General features: G+C 39.0%; 1 protein-coding gene across 3 annotated transcripts in view; it reads right to left on the reverse strand.

The window, feature by feature from the left end:
* The window catches only part of SLC38A5 (solute carrier family 38 member 5), a 204,267-nt gene that overhangs the window by 155,889 nt on the left and 30,170 nt on the right, over positions 1 to 18,208 (reverse strand). Inside the window, exon 2 of one of the 3 annotated variants that reach the window (XM_053695702.1) lies at positions 11,336 to 11,399. The exons of 1 other annotated variant lie outside the window; for it this stretch is intronic. The gene's annotated coding sequence lies outside the window, so the exon portion shown is untranslated. Of the gene's footprint in view, positions 1 to 11,335; positions 11,400 to 15,239; positions 15,319 to 18,208 lie in introns of those variants that run through there. One more of the 3 variants, XM_053695703.1, reaches the window with a different exon arrangement.

Raw genomic sequence — 18,208 nt, forward strand, 5'->3', positions numbered from 1 at the left:
ACAAAGAAGGCACGACTATCTCCTGGTTAATGTTTTTGTTAGAAACAACTTTCGGAAGAAAACCAGGTTTAGTACGTAAAACCACCTTATCTGCATGGAACACCAGATAAGGAGGAGAACACTGCAGAGCAGATAATTCTGAAACTCTTCTAGCAGAAGAAATTGCAACCAAAAACAAAACTTTCCAAGATAATAACTTAATATCAACGGAATGTAAGGGTTCAAACGGAACCCCTTGAAGAACTGAAAGAATTAAATTGAGACTCCAAGGAGGAGTCAAAGGTTTGTAAACAGGCTTGATTCTAACCAGAGCCTGAACAAAGGCTTGAACATCTGGCACAGCTGCCAGCTTTTTGTGAAGTAACACAGACAAGGCAGAAATCTGTCCCTTCAAGGAACTTGCAGATAATCCTTTCTCCAATCCTTCTTGAAGAAAGGATAGAATCTTAGGAATTTTTACCTTGTCCCAAGGGAATCCTTTAGATTCACACCAACAGATATATTTTTTCCATATTTTGTGGTAAATTTTTCTAGTTACAGGCTTTCTGGCCTGAACAAGAGTATCAATAACAGAATCTGAGAACCCTCGCTTTGATAAGATCAAGCGTTCAATCTCCAAGCAGTCAGTTGGAGTGAAACCAGATTCGGATGTTCGAACGGACCCTGAACAAGAAGGTCTCGTCTCAAAGGTAGCTTCCATGGTGGAGCCGATGACATATTCACCAGGTCTGCATACCAAGTCCTGCGTGGCCACGCAGGAGCTATCAAGATCACCGATGCCCTCTCCTGATTGATCCTGGCTACCAGCCTGGGGATGAGAGGAAACGGCGGGAATACATAAGCTAGTTTGAAGGTCCAAGGTGCTACTAGTGCATCTACTAGAGTCGCCTTGGGATCCCTGGATCTGGACCCGTAGCAAGGAACCTTGAAGTTCTGACGAGAGGCCATCAGATCCATGTCTGGAATGCCCCACAGTTGAGTAATGTGGGCAAAGATTTCCGGATGGAGTTCCCACTCCCCCGGATGTAATGTCTGACGACTCAGAAAATCCGCTTCCCAATTTTCCACTCCTGGGATGTGGATTGCAGACAAGTGGCAGGAGTGAGTCTCCGCCCATTGAATGATTTTGGTCACTTCTTCCATCGCCAGGGAACTCCTTGTTCCCCCCTGATGGTTGATGTACGCAACAGTCGTCATGTTGTCTGATTGAAACCGTATGAACTTGGCCTTTGCTAGCTGAGGCCAAGCCTTGAGAGCATTGAGTATCGCTCTCAGTTCCAGAATATTTATCGGTAGAAGAGATTCTTCCCGAGACCAAAGACCCTGAGCTTTCAGGGGTCCCCAGACCGCGCCCCAGCCCATCAGACTGGCGTCGGTCGTGACAATGACCCACTCTGGTCTGCGGAAGCTCATCCCCTGTGACAGATTGTCCAGGGACAGCCACCAACGGAGTGAATCTTTGGTCCTCTGATTTACTTGTATCGTCGGAGACAAGTCTGTATAGTCCCCATTCCACTGACTGAGCATGCACAGTTGTAATGGTCTTAGATGAATGCGCGCAAAAGGAACTATGTCCATTGCCGCTACCATCAAACCTATTACTTCCATGCACTGCGCTATGGAAGGAAGAGGAACGGAATGAAGTATTTGACAAGAGTTTAGAAGTTTTGTTTTTCTGGCCTCTGTCAGAAAAATCCTCATTTCTAAGGAGTCTATTATTGTTCCCAAGAAGGGAACCCTCGTTGACGGAGATAGAGAACTCTTTTCTACGTTCACTTTCCACCCGTGAGATCTGAGAAAGGCCAGGACAATGTCCGTGTGAGCCTTTGCTAGAGGAAGGGACGACGCTTGAATCAGAATGTCGTCCAAGTAAGGTACTACTGCAATGCCCCTTGGTCTTAGCACCGCTAGAAGGGACCCTAGTACCTTTGTGAAAATCCTTGGAGCAGTGGCTAATCCGAACGGAAGTGCCACGAACTGGTAATGCTTGTCCAGGAATGCGAACCTTAGGAACCGATGATGTTCCCTGTGGATAGGAATATGTAGATACGCATCCTTTAAATCCACCGTGGTCATGAATTGACCTTCCTGGATGGAAGGAAGAATTGTTCGAATGGTTTCCATTTTGAACGATGGAACCTTGAGAAACTTGTTTAGGATCTTGAGATCTAAGATTGGTCTGAACGTTCCCTCTTTTTTGGGAACTACGAACAGATTGGAGTAGAACCCCATCCCTTGTTCTCCTAATGGAACAGGATGAATCACTCCCATTTTTAACAGGTCTTCTACACAATGTAAGAATGCCTGTTTTTTTATGTGGTCTGAAGACAATTGAGACCTGTGGAACCTCCCCCTTGGGGGAAGCCCTTTGAATTCCAGAAGATAACCTTGGGAGACTATTTCTAGCGCCCAAGGATCCAGAACATCTCTTGCCCAAGCCTGAGCGAAGAGAGAGAGTCTGCCCCCCACCAGATCCGGTCCCGGATCGGGGGCCAACATCTCATGCTGTCTTGGTAGCAGTGGCAGGTTTCTTGGCCTGCTTTCCCTTGTTCCAGCCTTGCATTGGTCTCCAGGCTGGCTTGGCTTGAGAAGTATTACCCTCTTGCTTAGAGGACGTAGCACTTGGGGCTGGTCCGTTTCTACGAAAGGGACGAAAATTAGGTTTATTTTTGGCCTTGAAAGACCTATCCTGAGGAAGGGCGTGGCCCTTGCCCCCAGTGATATCAGAGATAATCTCTTTCAAGTCAGGGCCAAACAGCGTTTTCCCCTTGAAAGGAATGTTAAGCAATTTGTTCTTGGAAGACGCATCCGCTGACCAAGATTTTAACCAAAGCGCTCTGCGCGCCACAATAGCAAACCCAGAATTTTTCGCCGCTAACCTAGCCAATTGCAAAGTGGCGTCTAGGGTGAAAGAATTAGCCAATTTGAGAGCACGGATTCTGTCCATAATCTCCTCATAAGAAGGAGAATTACTAGTGATCGCCTTTTCTAGCTCATCGAACCAGAAACACGCGGCTGTAGTGACAGGGACAATGCATGAAATTGGTTGTAGAAGGTAACCTTGCTGAACAAACATCTTTTTAAGCAAACCTTCTAATTTTTTATCCATAGGATCTTTGAAAGCACAACTATCTTCTATGGGTATAGTGGTGCGTTTGTTTAGAGTAGAAACCTCCCCCCTCGACCTTGGGGACTGTCTGCCATAAGTCCTTTCTGGGGTCGACCATAGGAAACAATTTTTTAAATATGGGGGGAGGGACGAAAGGTATACCGGGCCTTTCCCATTCTTTATTTACAATGTCCGCCACCCGCTTGGGTATAGGAAAAGCTTCGGGGGGCCCCGGGACCTCTAGGAACTTGTCCATTTTACATAGTTTCTCTGGGATGACCAAATTCTCACAATCATCCAGAGTGGATAACACCTCCTTAAGCAGAGCGCGGAGATGTTCCAACTTAAATTTAAATGTAATCACATCAGGTTCAGCTTGTTGAGAAATTTTCCCTGAATCTGAAATTTCTCCCTCAGACAAAACCTCCCTGGCCCCCTCAGACTGGTGTAGGGGCCCTTCAGAAACAATATCATCAGCGTCCTCATGCTCTTCAGTATTTTCTAAAACAGAGCAGTCGCGCTTTCGCTGATAAGTGGGCATTTTGGCTAAAATGTTTTTGATAGAATTATCCATTACAGCCGTTAATTGTTGCATAGTAAGGAGTATTGGCGCGCTAGATGTACTAGGGGCCTCTTGTGTGGGCAAGACTGGTGTAGACGAAGGAGGGGATGATGCAGTACCATGCTTACTCCCCTCACTTGAGGAATCATCTTGGGCATCATTTTCTCTAAATTTTGTGTCACATAAATCACATCTATTTAAATGAGAAGGGACCTTGGCTTCCCCACATTCAGAACACAGTCTATCTGGCAGTTCAGACATGTTAAACAGGCATAAACTTGATAACAAAGTACAAAAAACGTTTTAAAATAAAACCGTTACTGTCACTTTAAATTTTAAACTGAACACACTTTATTACTGCAATTGCGAAAAAGTATGAAGGAATTGTTCAAAATTCACCAAAATTTCACCACAGTGTCTTAAAGCCTTAAAAGTATTGCACACCAAATTTGGAAGCTTTAACCCTTAAAATAACGGAACCCGAGCCGTTTTTATATTTAACCCCTTTACAGTCCCTGGTATCTGCTTTGCTGAGACCCAACCAAGCCCAAAGGGGAATACGATACCAAATGACGCCTTCAGAAAGTCTTTTCTATGTATCAGAGCTCCTCACACATGCATCTGCATGTCATGCTTCTCAAAAACAAGTGCGCAATACAGGCGCGAAAATGAGACTCTGCCTATGATTAGGGAAAGCCCCTAGAGAATAAGGTGTCCAATACAGTGCCTGCCGGTTATTTTACAAAATTCCCAAGATTAAAATAATTCCTCAAGGCTATGGAGTATAAAATATGTTTACATATAAATCGATTTAGCCCAGAAAATGTCTACAGTCTTAAAAAGCCCTTGTGAAGCCCTTATTTACTGTCTGTAATAAAATGGCTTACCGGATCCCATAGGGAAAATGACAGCTTCCAGCATTACATCGTCTTGTTAGAATGTGTCATACCTCAAGCAGCAAAAGTCTGCTCACTGTTCCCCCAACTGAAGTTAATTCCTCTCAACAGTCCTGTGTGGAACAGCCATCGATTTTAGTAACGGTTGCTAAAATCATTTTCCTCTTACAAACAGAAATCTTCATCTCTTTTCTGTTTCAGAGTAAATAGTACATACCAGCACTATTTTAAAATAACAAACTCTTGATTGAATAATAAAAACTACAGTTAAACACTAAAAAACTCTAAGCCATCTCCGTGGAGATGTTGCCTGTACAACGGCAAAGAGAATGACTGGGGAAGGCGGAGCCTAGGAGGGATCATGTGACCAGCTTTGCTGGGCTCTTTGCCATTTCCTGTTGGGGAAGAGAATATCCCACAAGTAAGGATGACGCCATGGACCGGACACACCTATGTTGGAGAAAAACCCTTTCTCCCAAAAATAGCCTCCGAAGAAGCAAGGTATCAAATTTGTTAAATTTGAAAAGTATGAAGCGCAGACCAAGACTCCGTCTTGTAAATCTGTTCAACAGAAGCCACATTTAAAAAAGGCCCAAGTGAAAACCACAGCTCTAGTAGAATGAGCTGTAATCCCTTCAGGAGGCTGCTGTCCAGCAGTCTCATAAGCTAAATGAATTATGCTTTTTAACCAAAAAGACAGAGAGGCTGCTGAAGTCTTTTGACCTCTCCTCTGTCCAGAATAGACAACAAACAAGGTGAACGTTTGATGAAAACTGTAGTAGCTTGTAAGTAAAACTTTAAAGCACAAACCACGTCCAATATTGTGTAATAGACGTTCCTTCTTTGAGGAAGGATTAGGATACAAGCATGGAACAACTATCTCTTGAGTGATGTACTTGTTAGATACCACCTTAGGAAAAAACCCAGGTTGGTACGCAGGACTACCTTATCCGTACGAAGGACCAGATAAGGAGAATCACATTGTAACACAGATAACTTGGAGACTCTACGAGTCGAGGAATTAGCTACCCAAAAGGAACTTTCCAAGATAAAGATTGATATCTATGGAACAAAAAAGGTTCAAACGGAACTTCTTGAAGAACCTTAAGAATCAGGTTTAAGCTCCATGGCGGAGCAACAGTTTTAAACACAGGCTTGGATCTAACCAAAGCCTGACCAAATGCCTGAACGTCTAGAATACCTGCCAGACGCTTGTGCAAAAAAATAGACAGAGTAAAAATCTGTCCCCTTTTAAGGAATTAGCTGACAACCCTTTTCTCAAAAACATCTTGGAGAAAAGATAATATCCTGGGAATCCAGACTTTACTCCATGAGTAACCCTTGTATTCATAACAATCAGATATTTACACCATATCTATGTTCAATTTTCCTAGAGACAGGCTTTCATGTCTGTATTAAGGTATCAATGACTGACTCGGAGAAGCCATGCTTTGATAACATCAAGCGTTCAGTCTCCAGGCAGTCCATCTCAGATTGATTCTATTTAGATGGTTGAAAGGACCCTGAGGTAGAGGGACCTGTCTCAGAAGCAGAGACCGTGATGGAAAGGATGACATGTCCACCAGATCTGCATACCAGGTCCTGCGTGGCTACACAGGCGCTGTCAAAAACACCAAAGCCCTCTCCTGCTTGGTCTTGACCTCCGGAGGAAATCCCACTCCCCCGGAAGAAAAGTCTGACGACTTAGAAAATCCACCTCCCAGTTCTCAACACCTGGGATATGGATAGCTGATAGACAAGAGTGAGTCTCTGTCCAGTGAATTATTGTAAGACTTATAACATCGCTAGGGAACTTCTGTTCCCCCTTGATGGCTGATGTAAGCCACAGTCGTGTATATTGTCCGACTGAGTATGATGTACCTCAGAGTTGCTAACTGAGGCCAAGTCTGAAGAGCATGGAATATCACTCCCAGTTCCAGAATATTTATTAGAAGGAGGGTCTCCTCCTAAGTCCACTATCCCTGAGCCTTCAGGGAGTTCCAGACTGCATCCCAACCTAAAAGGCTGGCATCTATTGTAACAATTGTCCCATCTGACCTGCGGAAGGTCATACCCTTGGACAGATGGACCCGACATAGTCACCAGAGAAGAGAATCTCTGGTCTCTTGGTCCAGGTTTAACAGGGGGACAAATCTGTGTAATCCCCGTTCCTCTGACTGAGCATGCATAGTTGCAGCGGTCTGAAATGTAGACGTGCAAACGGTACTATGTCCCTTGCCGCTACCATTAAGCCGATTTCATTCATGTACTGAGCCACTGAAGGGCGCGGATGGGATGAAAAAACACGGCAGAAATTTAGAAACTTTGACAACCTGGACTCCGTCAGGTAAATTTTCATTTCTACAGAATCTATCAGAGTCCCTAGGAGGGAAACCCTTGAGATTGGGGATAGAGAACTCTTTCCTTGTTCACTTTCCACCCATGTGATCTCAGAAATGCCAGTACTACGTCCGTATGAGACTGGGCAATTTGGATGTTTGACGCCTGTATCAGGATGTCGTCTAAATAAGGGGCCACTTCTATGCCCCGCGGTCTAAGGACCGCCAAAGCAACCCCAGAACCTCCATAAAGATTCTTGGGGCTGTAGATATCCCAAAGGAAAGAGCTACAAACTGGTAATGCCTGTCTAGAAAGGCAAACCTGAAAAACGATGGTGATCTTTATGCATCACAATGTGAGGATAAGCATCCTTCAAATCCATTGTAGTCCTCTATTGACTCTCCTGGATGATAGTTAAGATGGTACGAATAGTTTCCATCTTAAATGACGGAATTCTGAGGATAGGGGTCCGTTCCTTCATGCTGCCTTAGAGGCAGCAGCAGGCTCCTTGGCCTGCTTATCTTTGTTCCAGGTCCGATTGTCTCCAGACCGCCTTGGACTGAGCAAAAATTCCCTCTTGTTTTGCCTTAGAGGAAGAGGATGCCACACCTGCCCTGAAGTTTTTTAAAAGGCACGAAAAATTTTTTTTTTTTTGGCCCTTGATTTGGATCTATCCTGAGGAAGGGCATGACCTTTTCCTCCAGTGATATAAGCAATAATCTCCTTCAAACCAGGCCCGAATAGGGTCTGCCCCTTGAAGGGAAGTTAAGTAGCTTATTTATTAAAGTCACGACAGCTGACCATGATATAAGCCATAGCGCTCTGCGCGCCAGTATAGTAAAAAACAGAATTCTTAGCCGTTAGTCTAGTCAAATGAACAAGGCATCAGAAAACAAAGGAATTGGCTAGCATAAGCTTGTCAAATATATTCATCCAATGGAGTCGCTTAACTGTAAAGACTCATCAAGAGACTCAACCCAGAACGCCGCAGCAGCAGTGACAGAAGCAATGTATGCAAGGGGCTGCAGGATAAAACCCTGTTGAATAAACATTTTTTATCCATTGGATCTAAAAAGCACAACTGTCCTCGTCAGAGGTAGTGGTACGCTTAGCTAGAGTAGAAACTCTTCTCTCCACCTTAGGAACTGTCTGCCAGAAGTCCCGTGTGGTGGTAACTATTAGAAAACATTCTTCTAAAAAATAGGAGGGGAAGAGAACGGCACACCTGGTCTATCCCATTCCTTATTAAAAAATTTTTAGTAAACCTCTTTAGGTATTGGAAAAACATCAGTACACACCGGCACTGCATATTATTTATCCAGTCTACACAATTTCTCTGGCCCTGCGATTGTACACATTCATTCAGAGCAGCCAAAGCCTCCCTGAGCAACAAGTGGAGGTTCTCAAGCATAAATTTTAAATGTCGAAATATCAGAATCAGGTGAAATCATCTTCCCTGAGTCAAAAAAAAAAAAAAAAAAATCACCCACAGACTAAGCATATTGTGAGGTAGTATCATACATGGTTCTTAAAGCGTCTGTATGCTCTGTATCTACCCCCAGAGCTAACTGCTTTCCTTTAATTTCAGGTAGTCTGACTAATACTGCTGCCAGAATAGTATTCACCACCTTTGCCATGTCTTGTAAAATAAACGCTATGGGCGCCCTTGATGTACTTGGCGCCATTTGAGCGTGAGTCCCTGAAGCGGGAGTCGAAGGGTCTGACACGTGGGGAGAGTTAGTCGGCATAACTTTCCCCTCAACAGAATCCCCTGGTAAAAGAAACACTATGGGTGCCCTTGATGTACTTGGCGCCATTTGAGCGTGAGTCCCTAAAGCGGGAGTCAAAAGGTCTGACACGTGGGGAGAGTTAGTCGGCATAACTACCCCCACGACAGAATCCTCTGGTGATAATGTTTTTAAAGACAAAAAATGATCTTTATTGTTTAACATGAAATCAGTACATCTGGTACACATTCTAAGATGGGGTTCCACCATGGCTTTAAAACATAATGAACACAGAGCTTCCTCTATGTTAGACATGTTAGAACAGACTAATAATGAGACTAGTAAGCTTGGAAAACACTTTAAATCAAGTTAACAAGCAAATATATAAAACGTTACTGTGCCTTTAAGAGAAACAAATTTTGTCAAAATTTGAAAAACAGTGAAAAAAAGGCAGTAAAACAAACGAAATTTTACAGTACATGTAATAAGGTAACAGAGCATTGCACCCACTTGCAAATGGATGATTAACCCCTTAATGCAAAAAACAGATCAAAAAAAAAACGACATAGACGTTTTTTAAAAACAGACACAACAAACTGCCACAGCCAACAGTGGAAAGCTTCAGTTAACTGTTTCTATGCAAAATTTAAGCCAGCCATGTGGAAAAAACTTAGGCCCCAATAAGTTTTATCACCAAACATATGTTAAAAAACGATTAAACATGCCAGCAAACGTTTTAAAACACATTTTTACAAGAGTATGTATCTCTATTAATAAGCCTGATACCAGTCGCTTTTACTGCATTTAAGGCTATACCAACATTACAGTGTTATCACCAATGTACGTTAAAAAACGATTAAACATGCCAGCAAACGTTTTAAAACACATTTTTATAAGAGTATGTATCTCTATTAATAAGCCTGATACCAGTCGCTATCGCTGCATTTAAGGCTTTACTTACATTACTTCGGTATCAGCAGTATTTTCTTAGTCAATTCCATTCCTAGAAAAATATTTTACTGCACATACCTTATCTGCAGGAAAACCTGCACGCCATTCCCCCTCTGAAGTACCTCACTCCTCAGAATGTGTGAGAACAGCAAATGGATCTTAGTTACGTCTGCTAAGATCATAGAAAAACGCAGGCAGATTCTACTTCCAAATACTGCCTGAGATAAACAGCACACTCCGGTGCCATTTAAAAATAACAAACTTTTGATTGAAGAATAAACTAAGTAGAAAGCACCACAGACTCTCACGACCTCCTATCTATGTTGAGGCTTGCAAGAGAATGACTGAATATGGCAGTTAGGGGAGGAGCTATATAGCAGCTTTGCGCTGTGGGTGGACTCTTGCAGCTTCCTGTTGGGAAGGAGAATATATTCCATAAGTAATGGATGATCCGTGGACTGGATACACTTAACAAGAGAAATTATATATATATATATATATATATATATATATATACATACACATACATACATACACACACACATACCTAAATATCTATTCCTGTAGCTATATAGGTATAGATATATTTTAAATTAACATTATCAGATATACATAGAAATATACATTTAAAAATAAACAAAAAATTTCTTCTATGTGAAGAACATTGGAATGTAAAATATGAGTGACACGCTTTGCGATGTAGGTGTAACATGGTGTTGGGCTAGCGCACATGAAGAATTAGTTACCTTAAGGCGCGTTATCAAAATATTAAAAATGAAATATTGTAAAAAAAACTAATTCTAGATACTTTAGTAATATATATTATATTATATATATATATATATATAATGGATTTAATATATTTATAACTATTTAATTAATTATTAATATTTTTCACTCTTTTATATTAAATAAATAAATAACGTGCCTTAAGATAACTCATAATTAGTGTCCTACTGTCGAGTTTGTGCACATAATGTAAATAATTATTTGCAAAGGTTCTTTTCTTCTGGGAGACAGGGAAATCAGTGAAAAGAAAAACTTAAAACAATATTCTCATCTGACAAAATAAAGCTGCATTATTCACTGCTCGGATATGAAGGCTCAGAATCATGAAGTTAACCATTTTTGTTTAATGTCCCTTTAATAATAATAAAAAAATGCAGCTGCCCTACGAGACAAAAATATACGAGGAATTTTTGAACAGAGGCTCTCCGGGAGATATTTATATTGTGAAGAGCTCATACTGTTGTGACCCAGAAACAAGCGTCACAGGTCTTTAAGAGGGTTGCCTACAAAAAGCCAACTCAAACCTTTCTATGCTCCAAAGAAGGCTTCTGTCAAATGGCGCTCTAATAATAGAAACAGAGATTGTAACGGTTGATAAAAAACCAGAGGACCTATTGAGTCTGCACATACTTCTATCTGTAAACTCAAAATTCAGATAAAGCAGGCAATTTAAAGCAACTTTCTAATTTACTCCAATTATCAATTCTTCTTTGTTCTCTTAGTATCTTTATTTGAAAAGGCAGGAATGTAAGCTTAGGAGCCAGCTACATTTCTGGTTTAGCACCTGGGTAGTGCTTGCTGATTGGTGGCTACATGTAGCTAAATCCTGGAGTAGACTGTCTATTTAAAGGGACATAATACTCATATGCTAAATCACTTGAAACTGATGCAGTATAACTGTAAAAAGCTGACAGGAAAATATCACCTGAGCATCTCTATGTAAAAAAGGAAGATATTTTACCTCACAATTTCCTCAGCTCAGCAGAGTAAGTTCTGTGTAAAAAGTTATACTCAGCTGCTCCCAGCTGCAGGTAAAAAAAAAATAAAAAAATGAAGAAATGAACAGCAGCCAATCAGCATCAACTTTTACTGTGATCTCAGGACCAGTCAACACAGTAGATTTGCATAATCAACAAATGCAAGATAACAAAACAATGCAATAGCACTTAGTCTGAACTTCAAATGAGTAGTAGATTTTTTTTCTGACATTTTTAAAAGTTATGTATTTTTCCACTCCCCTTGTACCATGTGACAGCCATCAGCCAATCACAAATGCATACATGTACCATGTGACAGCCATCAGCCATTCACAAATGCATACACACTTTTTATTGCACATGCTCAGTAGGAGCTGGTGACTCAAAAAAGTTTAAATATAAAAAGACTGTGCACATTTTGTTAATAGAAGTAAATTGGAAAGTTTTTTAAAATGGCATGCTCTATCTGAATAATGAAAGTTTAATTTTGATTGAGTATCCCTTTAACTCTCATGAGATTTCATAGTAAACTTCCTTAAACTGAATAGGGAAATAAGATGAGAGTGCACAAAGCTCGCTCCCTTAGCTGTCCCGGGACAGACATACTGATTTGCTGCTTAGAAGTCCTTTACAATGGGAGGTGGCTACTGAGGAACTTTTGAGGTAAAATATCTTTCTTTTTTACATAGAGATGTTCAGGAGATATTTTCTAGTCAGCTTTTTACAGCTATGCTGCATCACTTTCAAGTGATTCAACATTTTGGTTTCATGACCCTTTAACTGTGATAGGCTGAGGATCAAGAGAGGGGGGTAAGCTATAAGGCGTTATTAAAGGGACACTATACCCAAACATTTTCTTTCATGATTAACGTAGAGAATACAATTTTAAACATCATTCCAATTTACTTCTATTACCTAATTTGCTTCATTCTTTAGATATACTTTAATGAAGAAATAGCAATGCACACAGTGAACCAATCACAGGAGGCATCTATGTGCAGCTACCAATCAGCAGCTACTAAGCATATCTAGATGTGCTTTTCAGCAAAGAATATCAAGAGAATGAAGCACATTAGATAATAGAAGTAAATTAGAAAGTTGTTTATAATTGTATGCTCTTTCTAAATCATGAAAGAAAAAATTTGGGTTTCATGTCCCTTTAAGTCAATTGATAGAGGCAGGGCAATGCATTTGATTAGTTAGCTGTATGGGAAAGTGTCAGATGCTTTAGTGAAATCTAGATACGCTGCATCTACTGCTCCACCCTGGTCTATCACATTGGTTATATAGATAATAATATCCATTAAAGGGATACGAGACCCAAAAATGTTCTTATATGATACAGACTGGACTTACAATTTAAAAAAAAAATCCAATTTTCTTCTATTATAGAATTTGCTTTGTTCTCATGTTATTGTTTGTTGAAGCGATATCTAGGTAGGGGTTCGGAGCAGGGTATAGTGCTGCCCTCTATTGCTCTTGCAAATGGATAACATTCTTGCAAAACTGTTGCCATATAGCGCCCCAGAGCTTACGTCCCTGCTTTTCAACAAACAATACCAAGAGAATGAAGAAAATGTGGTACTAAAAGTAAATTGGAAAGTTGTTAAAAAATGGCATCCTATTTCTGAATCATGAAAGAAAAATTTGGAGTTTCTTGTCCCTTTAACTTATGTGGGACCCCAAATAAATCTACTCACAACTGTAAAAAAAATAAATTGTTCTGCCACAAAGTCCCCAGTAAGATCCTTCTAAGCTTTCAAATAAGAGATAAGAATGTTCTATTACAGGATGCGTTAAAGGGACATAGAGCCATCATTTTTGTTTCATGATTTACGTAGAACATACAATTTCAAACAACTTTCCAGTTAACTTCTATTATCAAAGTTGCTTCATTCTCTTGGTACCATTTGTTGAAGAAGCAGCCATGCACTACTGGTTTCTAACTGAACATATGGGTGAGCCAATGACATTAGGTATAAATATGCAGCCACCAATCAGCAGCTAGAACCTAGGTTCTTTGCTGCTCCTAAGCTTACCTAGATAAACCGTTCAGCAAAGGATAACAAGAGAAGGAGGCAAATTAAATAATAGAAGAAGAACAGTGGAAAGTTGTGTTAAATTGTATGTTCTGTCTAAATCATGAAAGGAAAATATTAGGTTTCATGTCCCTTTAAGTTCTTACTCAACTGGAGGAACCCCCAATAAAAGCTTTTTCTCCTATAAAGAGTGGTTCTGTTGCTTGTACATACGAAGCCCAGCTCACATCACATGACATCGCTGGTACAATTATGTAACGTAGTAGGCACCTCCCAGCTGTATAGAAACCAATCCAGAGTCAACCTGTTAAGACCTGTCCTAGCTGTGAATGAGAAGATGGTTACGTGCGGTTACTAGGAACCATACGTGTCGCAATGTTGCTTTTACATTTGGAGAGGTATTAAAGGGACATAAAATCAATACTAAGCATTCATGGTTTGGAGGGCGCATGCGATTTTAAGAGACTTTTCAATTTACTTCTCAGAATCGAACTGACTGTTTTCTTGGTACCCTTTGTTGAAAGACATACCTAGGTAAGCTAAAGGAGCAGCAGTACGTTACTGGGAGCTAGCTGCTGATTGGTGGCTACGCACGCCCCCAGAAGTTTTCAGGATGTTACAGTACTGCATCGCTGCTTTGGAAGGGTTAAACAGTTATATGCAAGCAATAGTGCAATAAAAGCTCTCTTTTAGCACTTGTATGTCCCTTTAAACCACAGATGTGTTCAAAATCTAGGAGCCCGTAAAATTAGGAGTCATCAACTTTTGTCCAACTCTATGGTGTGTGTATATATATGGTGTGTGTGAGTATATTTTATATATATATATATATATATATATATATATATATATATATATATATATATATATATATATATATATATATATATAAAGTCTACACAACCCTGTTAAAATGTCAGGTTCTGTGATGTAAAAAAATGAGACAAAGATAAATCATTTCAGAACTTTTTCCACCTTTAATGTGACCTATAAACTGTACAACTCAATTGAAAAACAAACTGAAATCTTTTAGGTAAAGGGAAATAAAAATAAAAAAATAAAATAACATGGTATTAATAAGTGTGAACACCCTTAAACTAATACTTTATTGAAGCACCTTTTGATTTTATTACAGCACTCGGTCTTTTTGGGTATGAGTTTTTCAGCAAGATTTGCCCACTCTTCTTTGCAAAAACACTCTAAATGTGCCAGAATGCGAGGGCATCTCCTGTGCACAGCCCTCTTCAGATCACCCCACAGATTTTGAATTGGATTCAGGTCTGGGTTCTGGCTGGGCCATCCCAAAACTCTTTCACAGCTGTGAGGCCTCGACCAGGCTGTCGGTTGGGGGGGCATCCATGGGTGCTTTGCGGATTCTAAATGTGTGCCATGACTTAATTTTAAGGCGTTAGTGGCACCTTGGCGCCTGGGTTTGTCAAGCCCCAATCAGTGCTGACATTAGCAGTCTACTGTATTAGCTATGGTCAGGAGCAACATACATCAACTGGCCCTGGCTATGATACATAAAATGTAGTCTACAGATGAGGTATAGCACATACCAAAGACTGCATAAATATTATGTTAATTTATATTAATACAATGAGAAATAAACTATGTAGGCAACAGTTCAAAGCCTGTATTATAAAATTCACGATTAACTAAGTTTATGCACAGATAAAGTACTAGACAGAATGGCTGCCTTTCATGAATAAAAAAAATTGATAGTACAGTTCCTATATGCCCAACAGAATGAATAAATAACTCTTTTCCTCATATAGCATCTTCTCTTACAGAACATCCACTGTATCCTTCAGCATACAACAACTTGTATAGATCCTTTCATTCTCACCCGTATTTTAGTGTGAGATCTGTTTTGGGAAGCCTTCCAAAAATTCCTCTGTGCTCCAGTAAATATATCCTCATCAAACCTTGAAAAGAAAACATGTTTCTTTTACTTTTCAATTCAAAATAGGAGGTTGCTAGCTTATTGTACACCACCAACAAGCTAACAGACTGATCATGATATATAGTTATTTGACCATTTCTATGTCATCGCGATCACATTTGGGCATTTCATTGCTTATCGGAAGCATTTTATACATTGTTGGTTTGCCAAAAATATGGGCCCTATACCCTCCAAAACTTCGGAGTCCTGGGTATCCAGGTCTCAGAAGGTTCAGGGGGGTTGCGTGGGTAGGGAATGGGGCTTGTCTGGTAGTCAGTGGGCATGCCTGGCCGGTTTGTGGGCATATCTGTGGGGCCCATGGACAATGGACATGACTAAGGAAAATTCCTCAAACCAGGACATATGGCTCTGAGGGACAGCAGGTAATAGAAAGAAGAGGAGATCAGCACAGTCCTGTAAGGAGTACCACAGTGAGAAACCGCCAAACTCACCAAAATAGTAGAAAAAAGGAAAAAAATGGTCTCCAATTCAAGCAAAAAAAATCCTTTAGTCGATTACATGGGATAAGATCCAAAAAAGCACAACATTTGCGATTAAGGGGTGCAACCCCAAAACATTGTGTTTTTTGGATCTTATCCTATGTAACCGATTAAAGGATTTTTTTGCATGAATTGGAGGCCATTTATTTTCCTCTTTTCTAAGGGACAGCAGGACAGAGCTTACAAATAGTGACTGTCACTCTCAAATCGGGATAGCTGCGAGATCTGCTTTACTTAACATGTGCCATATGTATGACTGTATATGTATGTATGTATGTATGACTCTGCACGTATGACTGTATATGTATGTATGTATGTATGACTGTGCACGTATGACTGTATATGTATGTATACATATGTATGACTGTATGTATGTATATATGACTGTATGTATGTATGTATGATGGAATATGTATGTATGACTGTATGACTGTATATGTATGTATGACTGTGTATGTATGACTGTATAGGTATGTATGTATGTATGACTGTATATGTATGTATGACTGTATATGTATGTATGTATGTATGACTGTATATGCATGTCTGTATATGTATGTATGACTGTATATGTATATGTATGACTGTATATATGTATGTCTGTATATGTATGTATGACTGTATATGTATGTATGACTGTATATGTATGTATGACTGTGTATGTATGACTGTATAGGTATGTATGTATGTATGTATGACTGTATATGTATGACTGTATATGTATGTATGTATATGTATATATGTATGTATGTATGACTGTATATATGTATGTATGACTGTATATGCATGTCTGTATATGTATGTATGACTGTATATGTATGTATGTATGTCTGTATATGTATGTATGTCTGTATATGTATATGTATGACTGTATATATGTATGTCTGTATATGTATGACTGTATATGTATGTATGACTGTATATGTATGACTGTATATGTATGTATGTATGACTGTATATGTATGTATGACTGTATATGTATGTATGACTGTATATATGTATGTATGACTGTGTATGTATGTATGACTGTATATGTATGTCTGTATATGTATGTATGTCTGTATATGTATGTATGTCTGTATATGTATGTATGTCTGTATATGTATGTATGACTGTATATATGTATATATATATATATATATATATATATATATGACTGTATATGCATGTATGTGTATGTATGACTGTATATGTATGTATGTATGTATATGTATGTATGACTGTATATGTATGTATGACTGTATATGTATCTATGACTGTATATGTATGTATGACTGTATACGTATGTATCTATGACTGTATACGTATGTATCTATGACTGTATACGTATGTATCTATGACTGTATACGTATGTATCTATGACTGTATACGTATGTATGACTGTATATGTATGTATCTATGACTGTATATGTATATATGACTGTATATGTATGTATCTATGACTGTATATGTATCTATGACTGTATATGTATGTATGTATCTATGACTGTATATGTATCTATGACTGTATATGTATCTATGTATGTATGTATGTATGTATCTATGACTGTATATGTATGACTGTATATGTATGTATCGATGACTGTATATGTATCTATGACTGTATATGTATGTATATGTATGTATCTATGACTGTATATGTATGTATGTATCTATGACTGTATATGTATCTATGACTGTATATGTATGTATCTATGACTGTATATGTATGTATCTATGACTGTATATGTATCTATGACTGTATATGTATGTATCTATGACTGTATATGTATGTATCTATGACTGTATATGTATCTATGACTGTATATGTATGTATCTATGACTGTATATGTATCTATGACTGTGTATGTATGTATCTATGACTGTATATGTATCTATGACTGTGTATGTATGTATCTATGACTGTATATGTATCTATGACTGTATAGTATATGTATGTATGTATCTATGACAGTATATGTATCTATGACTGTATATGTATGTATGTATCTATGACTGTATATGTATGTATAACTGTATATGTATGTATGTATGTATATGTATGTATGTCTGTATATATATATGTATGTATGACTGTATATGTATGTATGTATGTATGTATGACTGTATATGTATCTATGACTGTATATATATATGTATGTATGAATCTATGACTGTATATGTATGTATGACTGTATGACTGTATATGTATGTATCTATGACTGTATATGCATGTATGTATCTATGACTGTATATGTATGTATGCATGTATCTATGACTGTATATGTATGTATAACTGTATGACTGTATATGTATGTATGTATCTATGACTGTATGTATGTATGACTGTATATTTATGTATGTATGTATGTATCTATGACTGTATATGTATGT

Source organism: Bombina bombina, chromosome 12 (genome assembly GCF_027579735.1).
Source record: "Bombina bombina isolate aBomBom1 chromosome 12, aBomBom1.pri, whole genome shotgun sequence".
In the NCBI taxonomy this organism is placed as follows: Eukaryota; Metazoa; Chordata; class Amphibia; order Anura; family Bombinatoridae; genus Bombina; species Bombina bombina.